The sequence below is a fragment of the Anomalospiza imberbis genome, chromosome 8 (assembly GCF_031753505.1).
Source record: "Anomalospiza imberbis isolate Cuckoo-Finch-1a 21T00152 chromosome 8, ASM3175350v1, whole genome shotgun sequence".
Lineage (NCBI taxonomy): Eukaryota > Metazoa > Chordata > Aves > Passeriformes > Viduidae > Anomalospiza > Anomalospiza imberbis.
In genome coordinates this window covers 26,043,200-26,063,058 of record NC_089688.1, presented here as the reverse complement: position 1 = coordinate 26,063,058, position 19,859 = coordinate 26,043,200, and the positions used below count along the sequence as shown (strand labels likewise).

General features: G+C 44.3%; 2 long non-coding RNA genes across 3 annotated transcripts; both read right to left on the bottom strand.

Moving 5' to 3' along the window:
- Nucleotides 1–476: 476 nt before the first annotated feature.
- LOC137478295 (uncharacterized) lies at nucleotides 477–5,711 on the bottom strand. Its single transcript, XR_011001494.1, has 3 exons — nucleotides 5,627–5,711; nucleotides 4,953–5,031; nucleotides 477–4,055 (listed from the first exon to the last, which is right to left on the bottom strand). It is a non-coding gene; the product is annotated as an uncharacterized lncRNA (long non-coding RNA).
- Nucleotides 5,712–11,540: 5,829 nt separating this feature from the next.
- Nucleotides 11,541–19,859, bottom strand: LOC137478294 (uncharacterized). 2 transcript variants are annotated; one of them, XR_011001493.1, is made up of 4 exons: nucleotides 19,573–19,859; nucleotides 19,243–19,410; nucleotides 17,750–17,822; nucleotides 11,541–12,673 (listed from the first exon to the last, which is right to left on the bottom strand). It is a non-coding gene; the product is annotated as an uncharacterized lncRNA (long non-coding RNA). The 2 variants fall into 2 exon arrangements; XR_011001492.1 differs by lacking the exon at nucleotides 11,541–12,673 and adding an exon at nucleotides 15,165–16,811 and having other exon boundaries at nucleotides 19,573–19,858.

Below are 19,859 nucleotides of genomic sequence, written 5' to 3'. Positions count from 1 at the left end.
CCCTGCGAGCACCTGGGGGAGCCCAGAGCTCCGTGCCTTGACACACACATTTAGCACCAGATTTGTTGGAGCTGTACAGCTGCACTTCCCCCTGCACAGTTTGGCTGTTGCTCTGTGCTGGCTTTTTACTTTTATAGCAGACAGCTGTGCTCCACGAAGAGACTGGGCAGGATTTAATCAATAAATGTTAGAAAACTGACCATTTTTTCTCTTACTCACTCTCCAGACTCTCAGCACAGCTTTTCCCCCTGCATGCACTGGCTGGTTTTTCAGTTTCTCTCCTGCCCTAAGACCTGCACCAGCTGGTGCTGTTGCTGTGACAGAGTCAGATGCTCCCCCACATTGGCCAGAAATTATAACTGACAGTGATCCTGGACAAGAAAGAAACATTGGTGATATATATTGATGATTTTGAATAAGGATAAGGACTGAATCCTACAAACTCTATCCATAATCCATTACCTCTGAAGCACCTCTCTCTTTATGACTCAGCATCTGGTAGTCAGCTGAATCCAAACTTTTATATTATTGCATTAAAGCCATCTTCAGAATTATTTCTTCATGTTCCTAGAACTGTACAAAACCACAGGAGCAGTCAAGTAAAATATGCAATAATTCATAGTTATCAGAGCAACAATGCAAAATATGTGCTTCCTCCTTTTTTTAATTAAGAAAATAATTAATGTGGCATCAGATGTTTGGCAAGAAATCCATCTTATGGTTTGTTAATCAGAACAATATACTCTAGACTACAGAGAGAGAGAACTCTCAGGGCTGAAAGGCTCTTCCAGTTATTTCCTACAGGAAGATGTTCATACTCCATATGTATTTGTTAGCCTGAAATTTAATGCTACCTATCCGTAAGCATTTCCAACCTGAAAGCACTTAAACATATGGTTGATTTTAAGCAAATAAGGAGTGACAAAAAATTCAAGCTGAGCGCTTATGACCTGGAACACAAACTAGATGAGTTGCTGAAAACTCTCAAAATAATATAGTGGCCAACACATCTCAGAGATTCGGTTGGGAAGTTTTATATAGATTAGGTTTTTTCCTCATCCTCTAATATTACACTAATATTTTGTCTTTAGCGTATGCATGTGACATCCCCAAGCACTACAGTGTCTCTCTTGAGGAATGGCTGCATTTCAGCTGTCTCTGCAAAGCTTATCAATTTTGGTGTTACCCTGGGGCTCCTGGTAATGCTGTTCCATAATGGTGTGATCTTGTAAATAATCCATTATAAATTATTATTTGTCTGCACACAGGTGAGCAAATGTCTCACACCTTGCAGATGTTGTTAGCTGAGGTGAAAAATCACCAGCTGGCTGCTGGTTTTAGCAGAACAATCAGCACAAAGTACCAAAAGGTGGCTATGTCTCCGCCCTACCGTGTGGCACGATCAGCTCGAGGCTGATGCATTTTTTAGGTATGTCCTTTGTTTAGCAAAACGAGACAGCTAAGGACAGGATGTAGTCCTAGAGGCAAGATGAGCAGATCGCATCTATCTTGTTCATCCATTTTTCCAGCTTCTGAGAGATCCACTGGAACACAGTATCACCAGAAAGATACGTGTTTTATAAATAAGCAATGACAGGCAAAAAGCAATTGAATTAGATCCCCAAAGCTTTACTAAGACAGATGACCCTTGAAAGCACAGCTAGGATATTAAACATAGTGAAAGTATAATTCTTAATTTCTAGGCATCTGTGAGAATAATTACCATTCTTTAGGGAGCATTGTAGTGACTGTAGCTGGTAGATGTCTAAATGAGACAATATTTCCTTTTGATATTGCATCATTAAGATAACTGATTCCTATACCCAGACAAATGTTTCATATAACTCTTTCTTCCCTTTTCTTAATGTGTGCAATTGTGAAAGAGGAGCACTGTGGGGATTTAGTGGCTGTATCTCTTTATGAGTCTGAACTGTGACATGGAGGACTTGGTGAGTTTATTGATTTTAATTTCTTATATTTGGGATTTATCTTCTCAGCTTTTACTTAACAGCTGAGAATACTCACAATGTTGATATGGAAAGCTGGCTACCCAAGGGCAAATTTCAGATCCTCATTTCTCCACCTGTGTACTTATTTTTCTGCTCCTGGATGAATATCAGCTGCCAGGCTTTGATCAAGAGTGGCTGACGGGTACACTCTGTGAGAGAGCATTGCTCTCTCTCAGCCTCCATAACCAGAGCTGAGAAGAGCAGGGGACCTTAAATGAATTTCCATGAGTATCAGAGGGAAAGATCAAACATTCCCTTTGAAGATACTTTGTTATTGAAATCTAGATTATGACCTCAGATTTGGCTTGAAAGACCCTGACTACAAGGCACACAGTACTTCTAGAGGGTAAAAGGGTCTGAAAGGCAGGGGTTGATAACTGTAGGTGCCAAGATATTTATTTTTCCCAGGAAGACAGCCAGAATGGTCCTGAAAGCAAAGACAGAGAAAATCTGCTGAGAAATCCCCTTTCCAGATTACGTAAGAACCACCATCCTGCTTTGCAGTAGTGAGGAAAAGTTTAGAGTTTTTGGTTTAAACCAGACTCAGCAATTCTCAGGCCATTTCAGTATAGGAAGGAGTGTTGAGTTAAGCTGACTTCCTTAGTGGACCATTTAAAGACCAAGTTAATAAGGAGCTTTATGACTGAGAAATCATGTGACAACATAGGAAAAGTAAAGGGATATGAAACAATAGATGGAGCATGTCTGTCATCACCAGAAAAGATGTTCCTTCCTGTGGATCACTGAACTTTGGTGCCAGAAGGAGCATTGCCTATCAGTGATTTGTTGTTCCCCTTGCTCACTTAACTGTTCTTTTAAATGTGGCACCACTTTTATCTTTTTCAAGTTCCTTGACATCTATGAGGAAAGCATTTGTGCCCTGTCATGTCTCTGCATTCCAGCACTCAGAACCATAGCCTGGATGTTCCTTCAACCTTAGGTATTGCTGCCAGAGAGAATTACTGGCCACAGGTTGCCAGGGGTAATGAACTAATGACTTCTCACTTCAGACTGTCTTGGTTCAGTAACACAGGGATTGATGTAAGATTTTCTTTAAGAGGTATTTTACTCACGTGATTCCTTGCCTTCTTTGGTCGCTCCACACTCCCTTCCTTTCCCTTCTCTCTGCCAGCACTGCCAAGCCTGGCAGACCATTACTGCCTTCTCCATCTTCTATTTTGGGATGGGATCACCACCAACCATCCACAGGGCAGGGCTCTGCCCAAAGCCTTTTCCAGCTCTCCCACATGCAAAGAGCCAGCACACATTCATGCCCATTATGGTGCTACAGTGGACTCATTCATGGACTCACTTCTTCCTGCTGTGAGACTGCCTTGCCCCAGTGCTGTTTTCCTTGGCACAATCCATGAGACGAGGAGGAATTTTTACATCAAAATCGCTCCATCTCTGGGGAACATTTCCCCATGCACACATCCTAGCAAGAGAACTACTGCATCCGTAATTGTACCCAGCACTTGGAATGTGGTGATGTCTCCACATTTCCTGACCAAACATAGTCTTTGCCCTTGCCCAAGGGTGGAATAGGCTCTACCAGCATTACCCTGTGGTCCTTTATCTCCTGCTTTCGTCATGATCATTTCTATGTGTTTGGAGGAAAGTTGTGTTTTCTGCTGCTATGATGCCCTGCTGCCTGGCAAAGGAGACTTGCTGTATTTGTGGTATTTCTGGTCTTCTCCTTTCAGCTTTTTAGGCAACAGCAAGTCAGTGATCTCCTTTGTGGTTCTCTCCTTCCCAGTGCTTCTGGTCTCATGAAAGACTTTTCTAAAATTCATGAATGTCCATTGCAAGCTGAACTGTAAGAGGCTCAGTGCTCCAGCTTTCCTTTCTTCTGGGACAATTTAAATAAGGATAAGCTGCTGTTTTATCTGATGAGAGGATAATGCACAGGAGTGCAGTTCTACCACACAGTACTCAAGCCTGGATGCCACACCAGCTGAGAACAGTGTCACAGTAAGTCTATTGTCAGAGGTGCCAGAATGCACTCTTTGTACAGTAGCTTCAGATTAATCCTGGTATTAGTGAGTCCTGAAAACAACCACAGAAGGTTTCAATCAACCAAAGCACAAACAGTTCTCACCAAAGGTGGGAGGGGAAATTATAAGGGTGACTTCATCCCTTCATGTCTAATGCAAACTATGACAGATGGGGGAACCATGGAGCATACTAATAAATGGGATAGGAAGGAGAGCCTTCACGGTGGGAACACAAGACTGTTGAGATATCCTTCATCCCAGGTACCTCTTGGGTGTTTGAACAGGAGTTACTTCATCTGCAGTCATGAGCAGTCACAGTTCCTCCCACAAACTGGTCGTGCACTGACTCCTGTCCAGCTCAGTGCTTCTCACACACAGTGCCTTCCCTTGGGTAAAGCTACTTCAGGTGTCCCCACACTTAAAAGTGAGATTTCTATTTCCAGCATCAGACTGGAACACGTTCACTGCCAATGGCTCTGTTACACCTCCGTGCCCACAGCAAAGAGACCCTGCTGATTAACACAGGTGCAAACTGTCCTTTAGCACTGCAAGTAGTAAAATCAGAATTAAGAAACTAGAGCTTTCACAATTTTATTTTTTTCCTACTCCATTAATAAAATCTATGGATATAAAATATGAATAAATCTATGGAGGGTGTTTGGTAAAATATTAATAAATCAATGGAATTATGGATTTATTCATGATAGTTTTTTGGTTTCTTTTGGAAAGTGTAGCTCAGCTTGAGTTTTGGATGAACATATTCGTTGCACCTACCAGATTAAGATTTGTCTCTGTTGATCTTTAAAAAGGGTAAATGAGCCCTTTAGCAGCCCCATGGCAGCCTAGCTAAACTGCTAATTGTGCTAACTAAATTAATTATTGTTAGTTTGATGAATCTCCACTACATTGTGCAATATAGATATAACTCAAGACAATGGAGCAGCAGTACCCTTTAATAACTGCACTTGAATCAGATTGTAGGTGAGTTCATGAGCTGCAGTACAGGAGAAACTGTTTGCTCCAGGCATCTCTGCAGAGAGTTGGAGGTTGAATATGAGAATAGAGGCAAATCATTCTGAAAGAGCTTTTTGAGGGGATTCAGACAGAAGGAAGAAAAAGATTTGGTAGCAGAGCAGATGTACAGGTGAGGGCTGAAAAAAGAGAAAGCAACCACTGTCAGGAACATTTCCACACTCCAGCAGTCAGCATCAAACCCCAACCTCTTTTTCCATGCTCTCAGGACACTCCTAAAAAAGCAGCAGGAGCTGTGCACTGACAGAGATGTTTCCTTGCCTGGGTCCTGCTTGAGCACACCAAGGCCTGATCCCTGCACAGGACTAAGCCCTGTAACAAGGCTGGGGCAGCCCAGAGGTTGGACTAGAGGAAATGTCCTACAGGGAAGGCTTTTCCCTGCATCACTAGATCAGACCAGCACTCATGCAGGAGGCATAATTAAAACACAGTGCATTGACAGATAGCTGCTTAATGAAAAAATTAACAAACCAGCTCTGGAAGATACGAATCTAAGGAAAAACAAACAACACACTGGTGCCCAGCCTGACAGGCTATCACAAAAAATTGGTTTCATTATTTAACCACTGTTTTGTCCTTTCTAACACTTACTGTGCTGTGCATTTTTTTCCATTTTTTCAAGCAGTTTACACCCTTGAAGCCCAGCTCCATGTGGTTCTGGGGAGAAAATGTTCAGGCTCCACCTGCAGTGACAAAAAAAAAATGTTTCCAGGCAGAGGGGATAAAAAGGTATACATTGCACTTTTCAGGTTACTTACCTGCATCAAAAGAAAATCTAGAAGAGAATGATGTGGGGAGATGAGCTAAATTGGAGATGAGAAATAACACCATCTCACTGGGGAGGGAGATTTCCCGCTGGCCTATGAAAACAAAGTTAGGGGTAAGTTCAACTCATTAACTCAGCATAAACCATCTACCTTTTCTGTTGTACTATTTTTTCTTCCAGATTAGTGAGCTGAATCAGCATAGAGAGGGTCCTACAGGTGCCAGAACTTGGATAAATGGCAGGATCTTAAATGTTGGACTGGAGAGCAAAGAAGCTTAGTGAGCAGTAGGCATCAAGGAGAAGATCTTACCCCATCTGGGGGTACTGTTAGTTTGTAAAATTGGTGAGACAGGGATTGCACTTCAGCACTTCTGTGCACTTTTTGATCTGTACTTACATCTGTGGGAGACAGAATTTATAATACAACCAGAATAAAGTACAAGCTGTGATGAACACACCTCCACCTCTACACAGGAGTATAATATAATCTCTACAATATATTTGGTAGGTGGGTGTGAAAAGCCATGATCAAGGTTATGTACAGGAGCTGCTGTTCTTGCAGGATCAGTGACACTTGTGAATTGTGCATGGATCCTCCCAGAAGTAGGTTTAACATCTGGTGGGTTGGCTCCAGTTGAAGTACAAGCCATTGCCATTTTCTGCTCATTTGGTTATGGCCAAGTGGACTGGACAGAGATCTCCTCCAGCCTTCACAGAGGACACGTGGCCTCCCTAGGACCAGCTCAGCAGGACTGTGCTAATCCTGACCCCCTGCCTGCCAAGGGCAATGGCAGAATCCCCTGCAAACACCCTCCCCTACTTACTGTACCTATTGTCAGTGGCAGAAAGATGTCTTAAAGGTGCACAAACAGAACAGGCTTTCAGGTTTCTTCAGCACCAGCTTGACTCTCTCACACTGCCCTCCAGACTGGCCTGGGGTAGGTGCCACAGCCACACATCCACTTGCAGCAAGGAAGCAAACAGCCTCCTTGGTGCCACTCAGCCCTGGTCATTCAGGAATGAGTCACGGCCGTGGCCATGGCTTTCCCCTGTTCCAGAGAGTCCCCACATACACACTTGTCACTTGCTGACCGTACACTCGGAGATTTTCTCTTTTTCCTGTTTTTTTTTTTTTTTCTTTTTGTTTTTTTTTTACAAGATAGTGAAACTTATGGTGTATCTGATTAGCTAACATCTTCCTGGTGCTGTGGGAATTACTATATCCAGTGCTTTTAGAGAAGGTATTTGTACTGCTTTTACCTGCCACTCTCCATATCGATCAATTGCTGCTTTCAGGAATTTATTTCTACCATATTACAAAGATCACCTTACTTCAAATCCACTCTGTCTTCTGGGTACATGTTAACAGGAGAAGTATTGCTTCTGCTGCATTTTCTTGGACTATTATTCTATATTAAAAGAAGATTAATTATAATGACTTCGCTTAAAATGTCATGGTGCAATGAGATGACTTTCAGTTCCCCTAATTTAAGGCACTTAAGGCTACTCCTCCCCTTGTGTCCTGTGTTTGCATTATTTATATTTTTTTTTTCTTCAATAATTTTTCCTTCTGGTGAAGTCTGCTGAGTAACAGCCCTGGAGCCTGCAGGCTCACATCTGCAACCAGCTCTCCCTCACCAGTACTCTGAGTGTCCCCTGGGAAGGGTGGCTGCCAAAGAAGCAGCCTCTAGGAGGAAAACAAGGCACTTTCTCCAAGTCCAGGACCAGCCCTCACCCATGCCAGGCTTGGGCAGAGGCACATGGGCAACTGAGCACAGGGAGGGAAATTAAAAATGAACCCTCTGCCAGGTAAAACATTATAAAGAACAAATAATAAACAGTCTGCTCTCAAATACAAGAGAGTGAAGAATGCTTGCTTATAATCTCATCTGGTACAGAAACAATATAATATATAGTGTTATACTGCATGATATATAGGATGTTTCAATGGGGTTTCAGTGTCTGTAAACAAAACTTCAAAAGAACAACTGTTTTCCAGCACTTATGATGAGGTACATTCTTCTCTTACAAGATCCCCACACCAAATTGCAAATCCTGGATCAAACAGTATCGTACTTTAATTCAAACCTTCTGCTTCTCAATGCATTCTCACACTAAAATTTATAAACTTCTGCTCATCCTTTTTTACAAAATAATTAAAATTTGAAAGTCACCTAAGCACAGTCATTATTGCTTGGCTGTTTGCTGTTTTAGACAGAAATCTGGTCAAAAGGGAAGATTTGAGCATTGCAGTCACTCTAACAGGAGATATTTGCCCATGCCAAAGACCTCCCTGAAGACAGCAGCAATACATCATAGGTAAATTTAATCTATTGCATCACTAGTTTGACACTCCCAGCAGCCTGCAGAGAGTTCCCAGGGACTTGGCACTGACCCAACTCCTCTCCTGCTTTATCCATGGTATCATGCCAATCAAGGATGAACTGGGAAGGAAAACTTTGGAAAATACCACCACATAAATGAAAAACAATGGAAAGTTCCTAGCTTGGGTTAATTTCAGAAATTGTCCAAGAATCTAGCATCAGCAAGCTTTCAACTTGATGATGAAGTGAAAAAAAAAAAAAGCAAAATTAAAAAAAAATTCCTAGCTGATGGGAAGATATATATATATATATATATATATATATATATATATATATGTATAAATTCATGGAGATATAATAGATTACAAGTCAGTTACTGCCAATAAAGTGAGTGTTGTTGACTGCCGAGTATCCAGGATATGTTGTTTGTTTATATTAATGAAGGAAAAAAAATCCAGCAAATTGGGAGCATGGTGCAGAGAGAAACTTCCTGGGTCATAAAGTCCAGACTACGAGTATCCCAGGCACCACATAATTGGCTCCTTTTCATCTTAGTTATCTCTGGTCTCCTAGATTGATGTAGAAAGAATGTAAAACAGGAGATATTAGTAATCAGAAAGTAAAAAATTACTGTATCATAAGCAAAGCCACACCAGCACTGAGAGCAGCCACAAATACAACAATGCGTAAGGCTCAGACAGGTAAGGCAAAGACTAAGGTGTAATGAAAAATCTGATTGATTTTTGAAGAAATGTGTTGTGGTGTCAATACCGCTGCAGCACAGGAGTGGCAGAAGAGCTCCTGGGCAGGGCACAGAAAGAGGGACCATGGATGGGAGCTGTTTGGTGCCTCACTCCCACTGTGCTCTGGGGGCTTCTTCCACTCCTACCTGATGGTGTGTGAACACTCTCCACTCGTAGACTTTCAGACCATGGTGATGAAATGCTCAGCTTAATATAACCAGAGGTTGACAGGGATGGGAACACAGCTGTGTCCTGCAGGGAAAAACCATGGCTCTGGCAAAGTTGTTCAGAGCTGCTGATTCACTGTTTTTACCAAGTGGTTTACCATCGCTGTAGCAGGCATCAGAGTCCGTCCTCTCTTCCCTGTCCTGCAGTGTCCACTAAGCTGCAGGGTTGTGTTTCCATTCAGTCTTCTTGCCTCCATCACCTTTAATCACCTCTAATTCACCTCTGTGAAAACTGAGATTTGGGAACTCAGTTCTCCTTGGGTAGAGTGGAAATCAAAGTCTTTATCTTTTGTCAAATGAAAGCCTCATGTCTTTTAGAGGAAGGAAAGGAAAGGAGAAAACAATAGCAAACTGCATGAGGCAGAGGGAATTGATTGCAACCAGCCAAATGTAATTGCATTGTGGAGGACATTTAATATTTCAGCTTGATCTGTGCTGTATCAGGAGAGCAAAGAATATCAACATATGAGGAAGGGAGAGGCTGCAATGTCTCTTGATTTGAACTGTAAATGCCCACAAGCAAAACCATGAGGTACTTTCAGATAATCTGAACTGCTGTTGACTGAATGTACGTGGCCAAGACTGCAGGGAGAACCAGAAAGCCACTGGACCTGCTTGGGACAGCAGTGGCCCTAAACCATCATGACAGGTCCCCAGCACAGCAGGTATTTAATCCAATTCTAGTAACTAATTTCTCTCTCTCCTTCACTCCTGGGTAGCTACAAACACCCTGGCAAAGGGCTCTCAAACCCTTGCAAGGAGGAAAGAGCTTTGCATCCTACAGTCTTAAATGGCCCTACCCTCAAAGCCAGACCTTATAACTCTGACTGGACCAACTTGTCTATAGCACTTTGGCCACCTACCACAGAAATGTAGCTCCCTCAGGTGGATCAGAGCTGGCTCAAGCTACAGTTTACATCGCAGAGGGATTAATTGCCCCAAGAGCTCCATATGCTCATCCTTTCTGACAGCCTAAAGCTGCCAAACACCTCTCTGTTTGCCTTGATCACTTCCACACTCACTCAGCCAACTCCAATCCAGCTGTACATATTAATTATTGAAAAAGAGGGGGAGATTAATGATTTACAATCATTAATCCAGATGATTAATCAGCTAGTCAGGCATAACACCACCCATGCTATTGTAATTGCAGTCAAATAATAATGTTATATATGCTGCAATCATAGCCATCATCAAACACCAGAGGAGCCTGGTAATATAAGCAATGTCATCTGTTCACAGTCTCTACAACCTGAAATTATCTAGAATCTGGAATAAATTCTTAAAGATAGCTCATGAGATCAAGGTCTTGGTACAGAGGAAGACTGGAAACCAACCAGTGATGGAAGCCAAAACAAGAGAGGGTTTTTGGACAGATTTGGAGACAAGGATGCAAATCCCTTCCAGGTTTGGTTTTCCTGACTTGGTGGTACACATGTGCAGACAGGAGCTGGTCAAGAGGTCAGTACTGTTGCAAGCACTGCCCCACTCCCTGCTGCTGGGACACATTCCCCCAGCCCTGAGCATGCTGCACATCCCAGGGTGTGAGGGTGGAAGCCACCCCTCACCACCTAATGGAGAAGAGACAGGCAGGGCCAAGCTCAACAGCATTCCATGCATCCCAAATCTCTCAAGAGTGACCACCACAAAGGTGATCTGGAGAGAGAAGACAGATTTCTTGGGTGATTACTCCCTTTAAAATAAACCACAGTCTTCCTTTTGTTATCCACTCTGATCTTGAAGCAGCCTATGAATAGCTAAAACAGGGAATTTGTTTGACAGAATTTACCAGCTTTGCATCCTTATTTATAGGTCTTCCTGGTTGGCTGAGTAAACCCCCCAGCCATTAGGTTACCTTCTCAGTAATTCTCCATGCACAGTTGGTCATCTCATCTCACTGACCTTGTCCCTGAACTTACTGCAATGAAATGTCTCTGCTAAATTTCTGTTCATTCATTCTCTTCATTCGGATCTCAAATCCAAACCATAAATATATGACTGTTTAGCCCCCAATCCTATTGCTCAGCATCCACAATGTGAATTTTTTCTCTGCATTCTCTATTTCACACAGGATCTATACCTCCTCCAACTTTCTAAACTAGCAAACTTCTAAGAAGGGATTGTAATCTTGGATCCTGAAACTGTGCTGCAGCAAGGAGCAGTTTTCACTGCTCATATATTCATATGAGTAGCCAAAGTATGTATTTACTAGGGAATTCAGGTGAGGGTGTCCCCAGTCCAGCTCCTGCATAAACACAATGACCAAGAGTGCAGTCCCCAAAGCCATACACACACACACACATGTGGTAGGCAAGGGCACTGTCTACCCAACTGTCTCAACCCATCTCAGATTCCAAAGCCACTTTAAAACACCTCATGCACTTCCACAAGTGTTTTGAACTCATCATAAGTTTGGGCCAGCAGCTGACTTCTGTCTCACACTCAAAATAGGCTCAACGAAGAATATCTGGCTATCTGTCAGCCTTGTAGCTCTGTATCTTGCATCTTAGCACTGAAATGAAAAGACTTGATGAGGTAGCCAGAGCCTAGAAGAAAAGATATAATGAAGAAACAGCATGAGAATTTGCAGTCATCACAGCAGGTGTAAAAAAGTGTCTTCTGGGTTGTTACTTTTTATTCCAGTGTGTATTTTGCCCAGGGCTGGTGGTATTCACTTGTTGAGCAGCTTTTTGGTGGTCTGCAGGAAGCTGATCGGTCTTCTCAGTGGGGCAGTTTTAGTTTGGAACAGATAATTTAAGACAAAGGCTATCAGCCTGTTGTCTGGCTTACAAACACTGGCTGAGCCTGCACAAGGCCTGCCTTCCGGTGGAACTGACACAGGGATCTTTTCTCGGCTAAGTAATGAGCTGTATTGATTTTCCTCAAAAAGAAAATTGGACTTTTACAAACAACACAACAAGCTGCTTGAGTCAGGATGTTCCTGAAGGGATCTTGTGACCACCATAGGTTCTTGTGCTTATCATGAAAGAGAGAGAAAAAAAAAAACCCTCAGTGGGTTTTCTCTGCAAGGGCGGCTTACACAGTCAAAAGCAAATCTCCTTCTTAATACCTTGGACAGGTACCAGACTAACATACCCTGCAGAGGCACTTGGCATTTACTCATTTGAAAAGCATCTGCATGAACAACTTTGTGCTTGTTCTTGTGAGTCAAGGCCCAAAGACTGCATCAGGAGGCCACATCTCTCTCCAGCCTTTTCCCAGTCTCGTCCCAGTCTCATGGAAATGGACCCAATGCTGGCTGGACACCTCAGCAGCAAGGACCACTGGGCCACTCCATTTAGGCCATCAGGTAGATCACTGCTGTTCAGCTGGGCAAAATAACTGCAAGAGTTGAGCCCCTGGCAACATCTGTCTGCTCTTCCCTGAGCTATTGAGCATTTTGGACCTTCTGAGGAAGCCTCATCACACGGCAGAACACATGGGATTGTCCTCTTCATTTACACCAGACTATTCAGGTCTGGCCAGCACTGGTTTAGTTCTTACCTCCTAAAGCTTAAAATTACTAGCTATAATCTCCATTCCAATCTCCAGGCCTGCAGCATGTTCCTGAAGCTGATCTGCAAGGAGAAGAACATTCAGCTAACTTCTAAACAGTCACTGGAATACGACTCCTGGCCCAGTACCTCTCCAAAGGTTCTGGTGGCCTGGTGCAGAGCACAGAGCTGCACACCCAGGACCTGGCTGTGTGCACCAGCTCGCTCAGGCTCACCTGGACACCTCTGTCCTCTCACTCTGCTCCCCACTTGCCAGGACAGAAAATCCATCTCTCTTGCAGAGGGTGCCGCTCTCTGTGCACTCTTCCACCCAAGCCTGGGCACCCTGATATGCAAGGATGCAAAGGCAAATCCTCTTCCTCTGCTAAAAGGGATCATTGCAGAGCATCTGAAGGAATAAACCTAACTATGATGTGACAAGCTGGTCTAATGAGGCCAGGCTGCCCCCAGGAACCAAACCCCAGCAGGGTTTGCACTATGCCCCAGCCCTTTGGGGCATTCACATCCTCACATCAACACCAGTGCCACCTCCAGTCCCCAGCTATGTGCTTGCAGGCCCCCAAGAGGCACCACCAGCACCAAGGCAGGCAGGAAGGCAGTGAGGGCATTCCCTGGATGTCCCAATCCCAAGGCATTGGCATACAGTGCAGCCTCAGGCATCCACTGCTTCCAATGGCCCCAGAAGGCAGCAAGACACCCATGCTCTGGCAGGAGGCAGCTTCAGCCTTGCTCTCATCTGTGATGAGGCAACACCCAACAGTCTGACTGCTAAATGCCATGGCATCCAATTGTTCTTTGCAGTTTGACTCAGGGATCACATGAGTTCTAGCTCTGTCTGAAATTATATGTCTTTGGACTCTGAAATTAAGCACTTACGGGCAATAATCCCTCTGAACAGGCCCGGACACCTATAAAAACCTACAGAGAAAAAAAATAAACGTAATCAAAGTTTGCAAAATTAGAAAACTAAAGAAAAAATCAATAGCAGTAAGCTCAGCAGGGAAAAGAAGTGTTAATTTCGTGTTGGTAAATGGGAATTACAAGAAAATGGAAAATACATAAAGTGTAAATTCAATGTCTTAAAAACACAATTAAAAGAAGTAGCTGACACACCCGGGCCAGAAAGGAACACAATTAAAACCACAAAATAGGCTTTTCTAATATTTTCCATATCAGTAATTTTTGTGTATTATTTAGTGCATTATATAATCTGGAGAAATATTAAGATCTCTCCAGTAAACCAATAGTTTATTATTTTATTTTAACACATGAGAGGAGGAAAGTTTTACAAGACCTCTGGCTTATAAAACAAGACATTTTCCTTCCTAATGGGATAAGTAGAGATCACAGCAGCAAGCAAACTAGAAGTAGCCATAGCTGACCTAACTTGAAACACAAGAGCTCTGTTGCTGAGAGTAAAAAAGAAGAGCACCACATTGTAATGATGTGCTCAGGCCTCTGTCTGCCTGACCCAGCTCCTGCATGGTGCATTCTCCCCAGGAGCCAGGAGCAATTTGCTGTACCCAGCCCCACTGGCAGCACGTTGAAAGGAGAAGTGGAAAGGCTGAGGTGATCAACAGCTCAGAGCAAGGCATAATAATCCTATTTTCCAAAGATTCCCCATTTATAATCCCTCTTCCCTTTAATACAGACTGTATTGTTTTAATGATGAATGAGCTTCTTTTGACCTGGTTTTGGGAGATCTCCAAAGCTCAGGCTAGTAATGCCTTTTGCAGACAAAAAAAAAACCAAAAAGAAAAAAAAGGGAAAAACAGTGATAAATTTTGCTCCCTGCCTTGATATGAGATGCTGATGTCACCTAACCAGATTCACATGACACCTGCCCTCCTTCCTAAAAATATATTAAAAGCAGCAAAATATCTCCTCTCCCCTTGTTATCGTCCCTTCAATAATTCTGCAGAATTAGGTTGAATGCGCTGATTATTTTCCATGGGCATTAATCATGGCTAAATCATGCTAGAGAAGAAAAATGTACAGCCTGCTGTTCCTTCTCAGCATCCTCCTCTCACCCTGCTCTCAGAACAGTCTCAGCCTGGAGGGCATCCTGCCAGTGTGATTAACAGTGTGAAGTGGGGAAGGGAAAGAGATGGGAAGATGAAGGAAAAGGACCTTTCCTTAAAACTTAGACATGCTTTTGGCTTATGAGAGCAGCAAACCCTTGAGAGCATCATGTACCTGCACCCAAGAGCTTCCTCAGCCCATGAAATGCAGACATGATGGACTGCTGTCATCTTCTGCAGTCTCCTTCCAGTCCCTGTCCAGAGCCCCGCTCCAAGCTCACATATCCTAACATTAGACTCAGGAGAAATGCCTACCAAGCTTTTCTCTTTTTCTATTGTGGCTGTGCTTATTAAAATATTCAGTAAAAAATTAATAAATGATGAAGAGCTGTGAATGGTCAGCTTATTGCAGTAGAGTTGGATGGAGCCCACCAGGACAAAGGACAAGGACAAAAAGTAGAAGGAAATCATGTTATTCCCTCCTTGACCGGATTTCTCTCTGCCACTGTTGGAGCTCTAGAGTAAGCATTTTCCCAGAGCTGGCCAGGAGGTTCCCTTCACCATGGACCAAGAGAAACTGAGTGCTCAGGGTGACTCAGCTTGTCCTAACGCAGACATTTAAACAGGCTGAATCTCTTAAGTCCTGGACTGGCTGGTCCCTGCACTGAGGGAGTTCCTAGACTACCTTTTGGCAAGCATTGGAAGACATGCACATTCACCTGCTTGGGCTGGGTTCTGGAGTCAAAGTGAAACTGCAAATATCTAATTAGAGCTGTGAATGTCACATTTCAAGCTTGATTTGGCTACCACCTCTCCCTGAAGGGAGACAGCTTGTGCTACCAAGCAGGGACAGAAGCACAAGCGCTGATCCTCAGCCTGTAAACTCCTCCAAAGAGGATCCCTGCTGCTGGCTCTCCTCCACGGCAGCTGCTGCTGTGTCAGAAGAATGGGTCCTGCCAGGAAGATTTTTCCATTTTGCTTTTCTTTTGCCAAAATCCTTGAGGGCGCTATCACTTAAAAAAAAATGCATCCAAAAGAAAGCAGATCTGAAGTGGAGATGACCTGGCAGAAGGAAAGGATGACAAGTCTAGGAAGTGAGCAGTTAGTGCTGGGCTCTTTCCACAGGCACTGCAGTCATGCCACACATTAATAAGTTGTGACAGGCATAAAGAATGGGCAAACATCTGCCTACAAAGCCAGCTGCTTCATCCATAGATACAGTCACTGAGAAGCTTGAGAGAAGGTTTAGTCCCTGTCCTTTCAGAGCAAGGCTAGAGGGTGGGGATCCAGAATAGAGGAAAACCAGAGCTCAATTATAAAGCCTCCAAAGACTGTTGATGCAGATGGGGATGGAGAAACACACTCAAGTTTCATGTACCGTGGCAAAAGGATTACGGTGCGTGTCAGAGCACTTAGTGCACAGTGCCTGAGATTTTCCCAGGCAAGTGCAAAAGTCTCCCCTTCTGCAGTGTCTCAGAGAGAAAAAAGCAGGGCCTTGCAGAAGGGTTTTTGCTGCAGGATGTTCTTCCTCTGGCCTGGAAATCCAAATCCTCTAAGTCTTTGCACATGAGATTCACATTCTATATTACAGCTATTTCATGCTTATAGCATAATGTTTTGGGCTGCATCCAAAACATGCTGAAAATTTTGCACTGTGAGGTGGATCAGATAGCAGAAGGCATGGAACACGACCTGAAATTACAGATTTACAATGGTTTTGTTCTCTGGGAACAGAGACACATGCAGCAATCTGCTGTGACAGCAGGTAGCTTGAGGAGTACTTACTGAAAGATGGATTTTCCTCCCCATGATGCCCAGAGCAATGCAGTCAGGCAAAACAAAGTGATCACAAAAACTACACACAGTGACAGAATCAAAACATGCCACAAGAAAAACACCTTCTGGTGTTGTTTTGGTTTTGAGCGGGGCATCCCAGTTGGGTACCAAAAAGCTCCCAACACTGCCATCAGTCATTCAATCAGTTTCAAAACAGCTCAAAGAAATATTGCAGCTTTGTCCCTGTGATAGTTCAGGCACGGTTTGGCTGAAGTAGCCCCTCTCTTTAGTTGTGAGAACTTGAAGCATCCAGCTTGCAGGACATCGGACGTTCCAGCTCACAGGGTCTGTTTAAGTCCCATGAAGGTTAGTGTGGTTTTGGGCAAGTCATCTTGGAGACAAGGCTACCAAGCAAGGGCAAAGAGGGTGCTCCAAGCTTGCAAGATGGAGAGCTCGCTCACTACCCTCAGCTCAAGGGACTTGGTATATACAACTGTCTGGCCCTCCCTGTGCCACCTGACAGTTCTCTTGGCCTTGGGCATAGTGCCAAGGATTTGTCTAATGGGCTAACAAAGGTGAGAGCAGCTGAGGCCACTACAAACCCCCCGGGCAAGTAGAGCTACAGACATTTTCCATTAGATCACCTATTGCTGACTCCTGGTGTGATCTTGGCCTCTCAGTCCCGTCATGACATCATCTACAGGGAGAGGCAGATGAATTAAACTCCTTTAAGGAGATCCAAGAGAAAATTTTCCCTCCAGAGACATACTCTGATTCATACTTAGGAAAGGTCCAGTGTTACCCACTACAAACGCTCCACAGGCTGGTGGTCTCAGTGCCTCATCACTGTGTTCTTCAGACACTGGTCATAAAGGAAACAGGCAGGCCTTTCCCCAGCATACATTGCAAAGGGCAGGTGAAGCCATCACTGCACTCTGTAGGGTGCATGTCCCTGTTCCCCTGCCTGAGGTGGAGTGCTCTGATCAGTACATTTCGAATAAAACACACTCACATTCATCAGCTCCAAAGGAAGAAAAAACTTCTTGTAAGCTTTTCACAGAAGGGCCAGAGGACAGCTGGATCACTGCTTGGAAAGGGCAAAGTTGGAGCAGAGCTTAATATTAGACTAGTGAGAAGTCTATGAAAACACTCCAAAACTGCTTGTATGCAGTCTGAGTTAGTACTGAAGGGTACCCTGAAGGTTTTCAATCGTTTGCAAGGCTTTGGCACCAGCATCGGTGTTTGCAACCTGAATTCACTTTGAACATGGTGTTCTCAGCTGTTGGCGGATGAAAAAATCTGCTCGAGACGCTGAGGCAGACGTGCAAAAAGAGAAACCTACCTTGCTGCTTCTACAAGATTCTCAGGAACAGTGCACCAGAGAGGCAAGGACAGCCAAAAAGGACCTGAAATAGCTGAACAGAAAGAAAACTCTGATGTGGCCTCTCTTGCAAGGGCCATTCCTTCTTCTACCCCATCCTTTGATATTGCTCCTGCTTCTGCTTAGAAAATTTAAACTACCAGAAGTTAACAGTGGGTCACTCCATTTTTTATGTGAATGCCACTGCTCATGGGAAAGCATGGCCACCCACATGCCATTCTCCTGATCCTCAGAAACTCCCACATACTCTCAAAAATCTTCCCAGAGCCATGACTGAAGATGGCTGCCAACACAGCAAAGTGTGGACCTGCGATTCAGCAGCCTGTGGGCAAATGCTGCTCATCCACATCCACATTCCCTTCCAAAGCTGTGCTTTGGATCCCACAGTCTGGTTTCTGCCGTGTCTCTGAGAGCCTGCAAGCACATCCCTGCCTCCAGTGAGAGGTCTCCATCTCTCCTCTGAAATGACAGGCTGCATTAGACTGTTCAGAATCACATTTGGTTCTCATTTTCAAACAGACATCCAAGATATTATTTTTAGAAGCAGCTATACTGGTATTTGCAAAAAATAGCCTTCTTTGCTTTTATCCCAAATGGGGTCTTTTCCAAGTTTCTTTTCCTACTTTAGTCATATCTCTAAAGCTGTTTGCATTAAACAAACCAATTCCAGAAGCACAATCATCAGACTCTCTTTGGGCTCCTATTGCATGTGCCTTTCTCTGTGTCACAAGGCAAAAATACAATCAGCTGTCACCTAATTCTCTTCCCCAGCAGAGGAAGCCCCAATTTGAGGGCCATATATGAGTGATAGCAGGTCCATTCAGCACTGGCCTGGTGCCACTGACATCCATGCATCAAGAGGGCAGCCTCCCAAGACCTGTGCCAACCGTGGGGAGCTGGCCCTCACCAGTCCCTTGCAGTTAACAATGCAGATCAAGAGCCTGGTGCAATTTACCAAAAGGAGAGGAGAGCTGCCAGCAAGGGCTGGCTTTCCCAGGTGCTGACCTGCCTGCCTGGCTGTGGTCCTGCGGGGGCTCTCAGAAATCTGCTCTGGAAATGGTTTTCTCTGCTCGGCTATGTTTACAGCTCTGAGAAAACCTGGCAGGATAAGTGAAAAGACATCCCTGATGGGTACTGGGGGTTCTGCTGCCTGCTGGCAATGAAACTCCAGGCAATTCAGCAGCACAGAGATAAGCCATAAAAACAAAGACAGGTTTGTTTGGGTTTTCTTCAACAGATTCCTAGAAAAAGACCTGGACTTAATGAGGTATTGCTGCAGCATCCAGAGGCAAGGGAAGCATGGAGTGCTGGTGCCTGCAAACAGACTGCCCGTCAGCCTGCAGCCACAGGAACAGGAGGGCAGAGTAAGGCTGGAAGTCCCACAGTCTGGCTCCTTCCCCAGGGGTCTGCAGGTGCCCCTCAGGTGATGCTGTGAGCACTGGCGAGGCACATACCTCAAGCAAGGAGCTTCATCATGGGCTTCTGTGACCTTGGAATCCAGGCTCCCTTGCCCACCACCAGCAAATTGTAGAGCTGCCTTTCCCAGATGTCAGGGACAGCATGGACTCACAAGCCAGCCCAGACCAGGGATGTTCTTTCCTGGCAGGAAACCAAAAGGGACCCTAAAGACACCGAAGAACACAGAGAACAATTGCCACCACACCAAACACAGTCTGCCATCCCCAACCAGTCTCTGAGAACCACTGTGAGATTTTAGAAATGGGGTGGGCAAACATGCCCACACAGCATGAGACCCCCTCCCAGAGGTCCTCAACATCCCTTACCTCCAGCCAAAAAGCTGGCCAGGCACTGCTTCACACCAAGCTGAATGAGACCAGCTTTCTGGTCCTGTTAAGCTTCATCTGCTGGCCCATGCTGAATAATTTAAAACCATATTTTATTAATCTACCACAGCTTTTTCCACTCAACCTCTAGCAAGTCACTTAACCACTCTGAATGGGTTGCACTGGCTTCATCCCCTTGCAGTGATGCTGGCAGAGGTGAGAGAGACAAGCCATTACTCTGCTACTGCTTCTGAAATATTCCAGTAGACCAAAGTGGTCTGTTGGAC